At 42.7% G+C, this 8,862-nt stretch overlaps 1 protein-coding gene across 1 annotated transcript in view; it reads right to left on the bottom strand.

The window, feature by feature from the left end:
* Positions 1-8,862, bottom strand: part of LOC109966549 (receptor-type tyrosine-protein phosphatase delta) — a 322,783-nt gene that overhangs the window by 200,396 nt on the left and 113,525 nt on the right. The window contains 1 exon segment of the mRNA XM_020611458.1: positions 50-122. The gene's annotated coding sequence lies outside the window, so the exon portion shown is untranslated.

Below are 8,862 nucleotides of genomic sequence, written 5' to 3'. Positions count from 1 at the left end.
TATTAAATCATACAATTTCAAGGAAGGTTTTACAAAATGTGGATTTTACCTGTTTGGAATAATCAATTGCGATCGCTGCCTCGGACCAGAGTAAAGAAAGAAGAGAACTCCTCAGAATCTCCCTGGAAAGGAAGAGACAGACAGATGTTGGGCTTTAGTGTATTGTATCATTGTCAGTTCACCACAAAACCCTTAAATCAGTGCACTGTATAGGTAGATGAAGCATGAGCTAGCATCCACTGTAGCCTATATGCATTGCTGTGTTACACCATACAGTAGTCCCATTAGGTTTGTAAACATGCTTCATGTGCTTTGAGCAGGTGATTTTCTGCTGTGCATAATGAAATGTGCTAAAAATAGACTCCTGCATGAACACCGACTGTGTCTCCACTACACACTGGAGACGGGACAGCAGGAGGTTTGGTTGTGCCTGCTTGTAAGTAATAATTTCTGACAGTGACTCTTTCTTATACGCCCTTAGTTGTGTGCAAGAAAGCATGAATATGCAGCTGACGTACATGCACACATACTGATACACATGCACGCTCAGTGATAACCATACACTCTGCTTACAAAGTACCCTAATTGATTTTGTCAACTGCTGAGTTCAGACTGCTGACTGGAAAATAATAGGATGTCAAGGGACCCTAAATGTCTGAGGAGCAAAGTGGTCCTCCTCATCCTGGAAATCACACAGACAGGCTCTGACAAACGTGCGCACGCACCAGTTGTAGCAGTCTGCCATGATTGCTTCACAAATGGCTAAGCTGGTCTCGGTAACGAAAGTCGAGCACGGGCTTGAAATTGTCCGAGTCGCCTCACAGTGGCACTGAGTGATTGAGAAATCTGTCTTTGTGTTTATCTTACACGACAAAGACGCTGCACACTGTGGCACACGTTGCCTCTCATACCCACCACCCCATGCATTATTCAGCATCTTCAAAGCACTAGAAATGTGATTCTAGCTGAACGTTTTATTTATGTGATTCCACTTCACTTTTTGTTTTGAATCTGTAAAGAACTTGATATGCAAATATCATAATGTATGCTTTTAAGATCAGTTCCTTTTTCACAACTGCTTTGACATTTTTGTTATTTAAAAACTGACTCCGTTCTCTATGCAAGCCAACAAAGAGCAGCGTCTGCTCATGCAGTCCATTCCAAGCATACTGATTAATTAGCTTGTATAATTAGCTTAATGATTTAGAGAAACATGGTCATGGCCACCCAAGGTGCCCTGCTAATAGACCCCTGTCTATAGCAATTAAAATGCCCATAACTTAACAGGGGTGGCTTACAAGTCCAGGTAACTGCTGTGGAAAAGCAGATGGGACAGTAATCGATGTAGCATCATATTATGTTGTGTGTACACTTTTGTATTTGTTTTGAGAATGTGTTGAGTAATGTGTTTGTATTGTAGATTTTCCAGAAGTGCAGCAGCACTGGAAGACTGAGAGCTAATGAGGCGTTCTTATTTCTCACTATGACGATTAACAGCAAAGCCAGCGGGAAGCTTAGTTCATCTAGACCTCAATTAGAAGCCGTGATGTAAGAAGCTCAAAGTGTGAAACTTACTTTTACTGTCACAAGGAGCTATTATGCAGATTATGCCATTCAGTATATTTTCTGCCAGTTATGTTAACCTGTTCTCTGTGTGAACACATAACTGTACAGCACATGAATTAGGGTGTGCGGTTGTGAAGTTTACAGTTTTTATTAAATGTGAGTCAAACCAGATGGGATCTCTGCTCTCTGACAGTAGCATCAGCATTCCTGGCTGCACTTCAGACATAAATCGCCCGTTTATGACCTTCCCCTCAACAGTAACCAACAGAGACAACAGCCCGACTCGTAAAACCACAAGAATGTTGAGGTGGAGGTGAAGATATTACTTAGCCATACACTACTTCTGAAATGCCAGTCAAGTGGGAGCAGTTAGAAAAAACCTAATCTGTATTTGTTTATTTTTTTAGTGCTCTAAGAGGTCACACCCAGTCATAGACTGGTAATTTACTACACTGGCAAAGCATGGGAATTGTGGCGTCACTGGGCTTGTACAAGCTGCACAGGAAATAGATTGTTCAGTGTTGACTGTAAAACCAGCTCAAACGCTGTGACACAAGGTGGCAGTTTGATACTTCAGAAACCTAAACTAAAATTCTGTCCAGTTGTGAATAGAACCCGATACCGTGTACTGAATACTCCTGCAAACAGTAGCTGGAGAAGTGCTTCTGCTGTCCATCTATCACATAAACTTTACTGTCACAACCTAACTGCTGTAAATAATAAGTGCCGCCTTATTACTACACTCATTATAGTGAACTCAGTGTTTTTTATGACAAAACCATAGTAGTTTGTGATAGAATTGGGTGCAGTGGCTGAAATTAAACTTGCCTTAACTCTTTGCTTTGCCACTTGAGCAACAGAAACAAGCTGCAAACATTGTCACCCAAAGTAGAATGGCTTAATGGTTAGCAAATAGTGAAGTATCCATCAGACACAAGGCGACATTAGCATTTATTCAGTCGCATTTCGCAGCCCAAAATCCTGTTCATTCTGTTTTGTCTGCGACCAGCTTTTAAGCTGCTAAGTTCTCCAGCGTTTGTTTAGCAGCCAGGAGTTAACTCGATTTGTCAGCAGTTTGGTGCTGAGCAGGTAGTAGGCTTTTCGTTGAAAACAGCTGTCTGCTGCGGCTAGAAACTAAGTTGGTAAATATTTATCAACTATTGCATTGCTGGATTTGAGTTTGTATATATGTTAACCTTACTGCACATTTGAAGCTATTTTAAACATTAAAACGGATGTACTGCTTTTCTGAATTTTCAGCACTTCCAGTACATTCCATATGCCTACTCCCTGAGAGCCTCTTTAATGAAATGATGTCAGGCAAATGTGTCATTATTTTAGCACTCCCAAACACACTAATTGCCATGCAGACTTGATAACAGTCTGTTTGTGTCTGTGTCTGCATGTTGCCAGCAGGTGTGATGCTATTCATTTGTGTGAGCTGAACACTGCAGTCCCGAGTTTGACACCATTGTGTCAAAAACTCTGTGCTCAGCTCGTCAGCTCTGGTGCACTGTGCCCAAACAAGCCAGCTAAAAATGAGCATTTGGGAAGTGATCTGCCTCTCGCTTCCCTCTCTTTCCGTAACAACAGCTGCTTCGGTGGCACAGAGTAGCGTCACTGCCAGACGTAGATGGAATTAGTTATATAGTGCACCAAATGTCTATTTAGAATTGGCGTCATGCAACCCAAAAAAGACATCCTTTGGATGGGAGGATGTTTGATATTTTAGACACATTTGCATAGGTTTGCAATAGTCAGGCTGATGCTGATGAGATATCACATTTGTCATGGAAGCTGTCACAGTAAGAAGTATTCCCATCCAAACTCCAAGATATACTGTAAATTCTAAAAATTACTTAAGGAAGCAGCAACTTTTACTTATGAGTTATGTGCACCTGGCATGAAAATCAGGCAAGTGCTTTATTGCTAAAAGTGGTAACCGGTGTCCCTTAGCTCCATAGTGCAATTGCTGATCCTTTAATAAGGAATACATGAGTACAAATTTAGTTTTTCCACAATATCTTTTCCTTGTCTGCAATCTAAACTGTCTTCTATCTTGCTGAAAACTTTACAACATGCCAAAACTGCTCCTTCCCAAAGGCTATCATAATCTACTTTACATGCATTCAACAGGATAAGCATGCTGTCGATGCAAAGAGGGGTGTGAGTAAGATAGGTGGGCAGAAAGGGAAGGGGCTAGGCAGTGAAGGATGAAGAGTGTAAAGGGTAAGGGATCAGATGAGCTGCTGAAACTGAGTATGGAACAGGAAGATACAGAGAAGAAGGATGGGAAGGGAAAGACACACTAAAACTAGAGTGAGAAAATTTGATTTTAGAAGAGAGCAAGAGAGCTGAAGGGAAGGTACAGTAGCTTTATCTGCCGTTGGCACTCTTAGGAAACTCTACACCACTATGCTCTGTCCCCTTTTTCCAGTCAGCTTTGGAGATGATGATAGCACTGATCATCTTCTGCTTTTCCTGTCACAGTATCACCTTGTGTCGTTAAGATGCCTGGTTGAGTTGCCTTAAAAGGTTTCTCTTATGTCTGGCAAAGCTGCAAGCTGTTAGATTGCCTTACACATTCTAACCCTCCCTCCATTTGGGGAGACTGCTGACAAACCGAAGAATGCTGATGTGTCCATCATATTGATTTTCAGCAATCAGCTCTATTTTTAGGTCAGATGAAATGGGGACAAAGTCAGGCAATGGAATCTACCTAAAACCATAGCGAATGTTTACCCATCAAAAGCCAGTTAGTGTAATTGGAATGCATGTTCATCAGTTAAAATTTGGTAATTCAGTCACATGCATTGCCTCCATGAGAGATTCTATTTCTGTTGTCCTGATGCATTATTTCTTTGGTGCCAACACCCCCGGACTGAGCTAAGGTCTTCTCATCAGAAACCTCATGAGTACTGGGAAGATGAATACAGTAACGAGTTTCTCATCTCCTAATTGTTCACATTTCCTCCCCTATACAGTAAATCCACTTGTCGCTGCATAAATCTTTGGGAAGTTTTGGCTGCCCTGTGCCTCTGCTTATTAGCCAACCAGGGATCAATTTATCACCTTTGAGGAAAAAGAACAGAGGTGTCAAGGGATTCTCTCCATCCTTTTGATTTATGGAGTCAGAGGAGAGACAGGGCCTTTGTGGGTCATGCAAATTCTTCTTGTCACAAGTGCCTGCCCCTCCTACCTCCTCTTTGTGTTGAATAATGTTTTGGGCAGTGAGAAGGGGAATGGGGTCTGTAAGAAAACCAGGTGGTTTGAGTATGAATGAAATGAAGGTTATGCTCATTCAAGTATGTGATAATGATGGTGCTGGATAAATGCACTGCCTGTGTATCAAAAGGGATTATCTACTTTCAGTCATGGCTGAAATTAGGGTTGCTGGATTCGACTGAATATTCCTCAGACTCCCACAGCACATACTTAATTTTTCATAACTGCTCTCATGCATTTCTAAACCCTCACCACTAGTCTGTGCTATTGGTCTAGCAAATTCCTCCTCTGCTCTTATGACCCATTTTTTTCTGCATGTAAGGAGCTGCAGGAGTGTGGCTGCCCCACTAAGTGGCTACCTCGTCTTGGCAAGCAAACTACAGTGACAGCCTCCTGTTCTGCTCCCTCATTTGTAATTGTCCTCATGTAAACAATGGGCTGGATGGGGACTTTTGGGAAATATGAAGCAAAAGCGGCTTCAGTGGGGTTGATGGAGTGTTGCTGGTTTTGCATAGTGGTTACAACGCAGGTTTGAAATATTGCATCATGTATTGTTTGGCGTACAAGTGTGACTCCAGCGTGAACCAACCTTTTATCATTGGACCCCATAAAAAGCAGGGGATGGGGAAAGGAGGCTGTGTTTTATGGTTACAAAAGCACTTTTATGTTAGATCAGTTACTCTTTCTGTGAGTTGTGTGAGTGCATGAGCCTGGAGTGTATTTGTTTGGACAACAATACAAAAAGAAAAGTATCAACACATTCATTCTGTGTTAGGCAGCTTTTTCAGATGCTGAAATTGGGATTTTACAATACTTTCTATGTCACATCCATTTCAGATCAGCCCACCCTCTCAACCTGTGTCTTTTGTGTGTGTCTTGACTATAAGCTTGTGTGCAGGCTCCACTTCACAGCTCACTTGCCACTGACTTGGCTCTCATCCACAGTCATTCCTCCTCATAAAAAATGAGCTTGCACCGGCCAGCAGATTTCTCCATCTTCCAGGATCGCCACATCTTTGTCATCTTTTCTACACCGCACTTTCTATCTTACTCTGACTTCCTCTCTCTTTTATTTTTTCTACCTTGTTTAGGCACACTCTAGCCTTTCTTGTGGCAGAGAGCATAAGACTCTCTCTTTGCTGAGTGGGCAGTAGGCAGTAGGCAGCGGAGGAGGAAAGGAGAGACAAAGAAAGCTGCAGAAGGAGAAAGGAGGACACGAGTTATCTAACAGGATTAAAGGAGAACAACAGAATAGAGAGGACTTAAAATACTTATGACATGAGCCCTCCTGCAAAAAGGAGAGATGAGTAACAATGGCTGAATCACTCTTGAGGCTCTGAGTCTGCACAAAATGCTTTCTCTCTGTTGTTACCTATGTCTCTCTTTCACTCTCCTATCTTCCCAGTTCCCATTTAATCCCTATAATATAAAAAGTCACTCATTTTCACTTACTGGATGGGGGATGATTGGATGGGCCTCAGAGGAGCCACGTTAATAATGTGTGTGTAAGAGAGAGAGAGAAGGTGGCATTACAGTAATTAACCAGTGAGAGAATTGGTATTCAGTGGAATGATAAGAGCATCCACCAGCATAACTATACTGGAAGCCTTGGGATATTGTTAAGAGGGTAATAAAATTGCTGGTGGACAGAAATCGGGGAGAATGGGTGAAGATGAGTTTGAGATGAATGGTGGTCTGGCAAGAAAACTGTAATCAAAGCAATACTGCATGATGGGCAGGTTTAGACTGAAGGAGAGAATGAGACAGAATTAAAGATTTGGCAAAAGGCAGAACAATCCAGTGTGTAGCTTAGGGCTGGGTGGATAGATGATGAAGTATGTCCTGTCAAGACCTGAGCTAGAACAACTTCCTTGCTCACCTCTGTCCCAAGCCAGAGAGTCGAAAGAGCAAATGAAAGAATGTCACAACAAGGCCAGACAAATTCCTTAGTTACCTTTACCAGTCTGTTATGCAAGTGTGTGTGTGTATTCTCCTCACCCCCACCGTTCAGAAATCAGAAAGGTGGAACAGCATGACAAATTTCCTCGGGGCGGATCGAACTTAGGGAAGAGAATAGCACCTCAAATAACGCCAACTTGCCTGCCCGTCTGACTCACAAAGATAGTGGCTGGCTGGCAGCTTGGCCAAAAACACATGCAGATGCGCTTCCTTGCTCACGGGTCTGGGAGCACACTGGATTTTGCATAAGTACACACAAGCCCTCATCTGCCATACTCCACAAACATCCTGTCCTTCACCCAAAACAGAAATAAACACACAGAGGCATCATCCACCTTTTGTCAGTGAAGACATGGCGTATCCTTTGTCCAAACCTTGACACCTGCCTACATTTTGAGTGGATTTTAATGAAGCAAACTAATGTGTTTACACTTATTATGAAAAGATTTTCCTTGGTGCATAATATCTGTGGATGACATCTTTGGAGTTGCTGCTGCCTGCTTTTATACCACATACCAAACGCATGATGGCAGATGGAGAGAAACTCTCCAGCCTTTGTAAATAGGCCACCATTTGAATATTTCACTCATGGCTTCTGCTTATTGAGCATTCGTTCCTTTTGGATCACCACTTCTTCCAAAATGGAGAGAGAAAAGTACAATAAATGCCTATCTTGAAATATATAAGTAAATAAGACAGTGAGTGTGTACATGTGTGTGCTTGTGTTTGAATGCGCGGTATACTCTGTCCTTCTCAGCGAGAGATATTGCGTCCTTGATGCTTGTGTAAGGGACGAATTTTAATGATGGTAAGATCATGGCAGTGTGCACAAAATAATGACGACTTTGCTGCCTGGTAAATTGACAAGGAGATTTGGATTTGGTGTTGACTTTCCAGAGAGAGGGCTTAAAGAGCTTCTGGGAATTGAAAGTTGAACAATGAAGGCTCTGTTACACTGGGGGTCTGTCAGCGCCTCAATTTTCCGCTCCGTGCCATGACGAGAATCATTAGGCTAGAAAAAAAAACTTGATGGAATAACTTGAAGGCATAATCAGTTGTTTTCAAAATGGCAGGGAAGAGTGGAAGAGAAGGAAGGAGACAGAAAGAACCATTCACAGATGAAGGATGGTTAAAAAAAAAGCTCACAGTGACCAGATGCTGCAGTGACATACTCTGAATCCTCGCTGACACACTCCTGATGTGTGACAGCGAGGGACAGATGGGGAAAGCAGAGCGAGAAATAAATGTAAAGGCAAAGGGAGAGGGAGGATAAAGGAAGAGAGGAACTGTTTGAGGGAAGCATAGAGGAAGAAAAGGTGGAAAAGGAAGGCAAAAAATGGATGGAATCTCCACATGGCCTGAGGACTCTTATGTTTACTCAGGTGCCCTTTAGCAAGGCACTCTGTGACCACTCCAGTGAAGCTGCTTAGTGGCAAAAAGTACAGCATGGGGCAACGACAGGTGTAAAGATGTGAATGAGCATGACCCTTTCTGTCTGTGCAGCTGCTCCCTAAGGCCGTAAATAAGAATGTGTTCTTAGTCCACGTCTGATAAAGGATTACGCTTTAAAGAGAGGAACTCAGAGTGAGAAAGAGGGAACGAGGGCAACGAAGTGACGAAGCAACAGCACAACAAATCACTTAAAAGCAAATAGAGAAAGCAACAAAGTGCATGAGATTATTTTGTCCCAAAATACAGTAAGCAAACACGCATTGACCTCAAATAAGACGTTTAAGATCAAGGGCATCACGCCTTCTACGACTGCAGCTGATTACCTTGCATTGACAGAATACTAAAGAGAAACTGGACGGAGGGACAAAGTGAAGAAAGAAGGCAGTGAGGGAAGACAGTGCAGGGATAGATGGCAGAATATTAACATGTGGGGTGTAAGCTGAAAGTGGTACAGCGAGACAGAAACAGAGCAGAGTAAAGAAGAAATAAAAGTGTGAATATTAGAGAGAGGGGGGCTATTCACCTGTGTTGATATAGATGAAGGCAGGAAACTGCGAGGGAGGGGAGGTGGGGATGGAGGAGACAGTCTAAAAGTGAGTGTGCAGAAGAGAGATAGGGGTTCTGACTCACCTTAGCAAAGCTCTGCAAGAAGGGGGGGGG

This window comes from Monopterus albus, unplaced genomic scaffold (genome assembly GCF_001952655.1).
Source record: "Monopterus albus unplaced genomic scaffold, M_albus_1.0 scaffold113.1, whole genome shotgun sequence".
Taxonomy (NCBI): Eukaryota; Metazoa; Chordata; class Actinopteri; order Synbranchiformes; family Synbranchidae; genus Monopterus; species Monopterus albus.
This window is presented reverse-complemented; position numbering and strand designations above follow the sequence as displayed.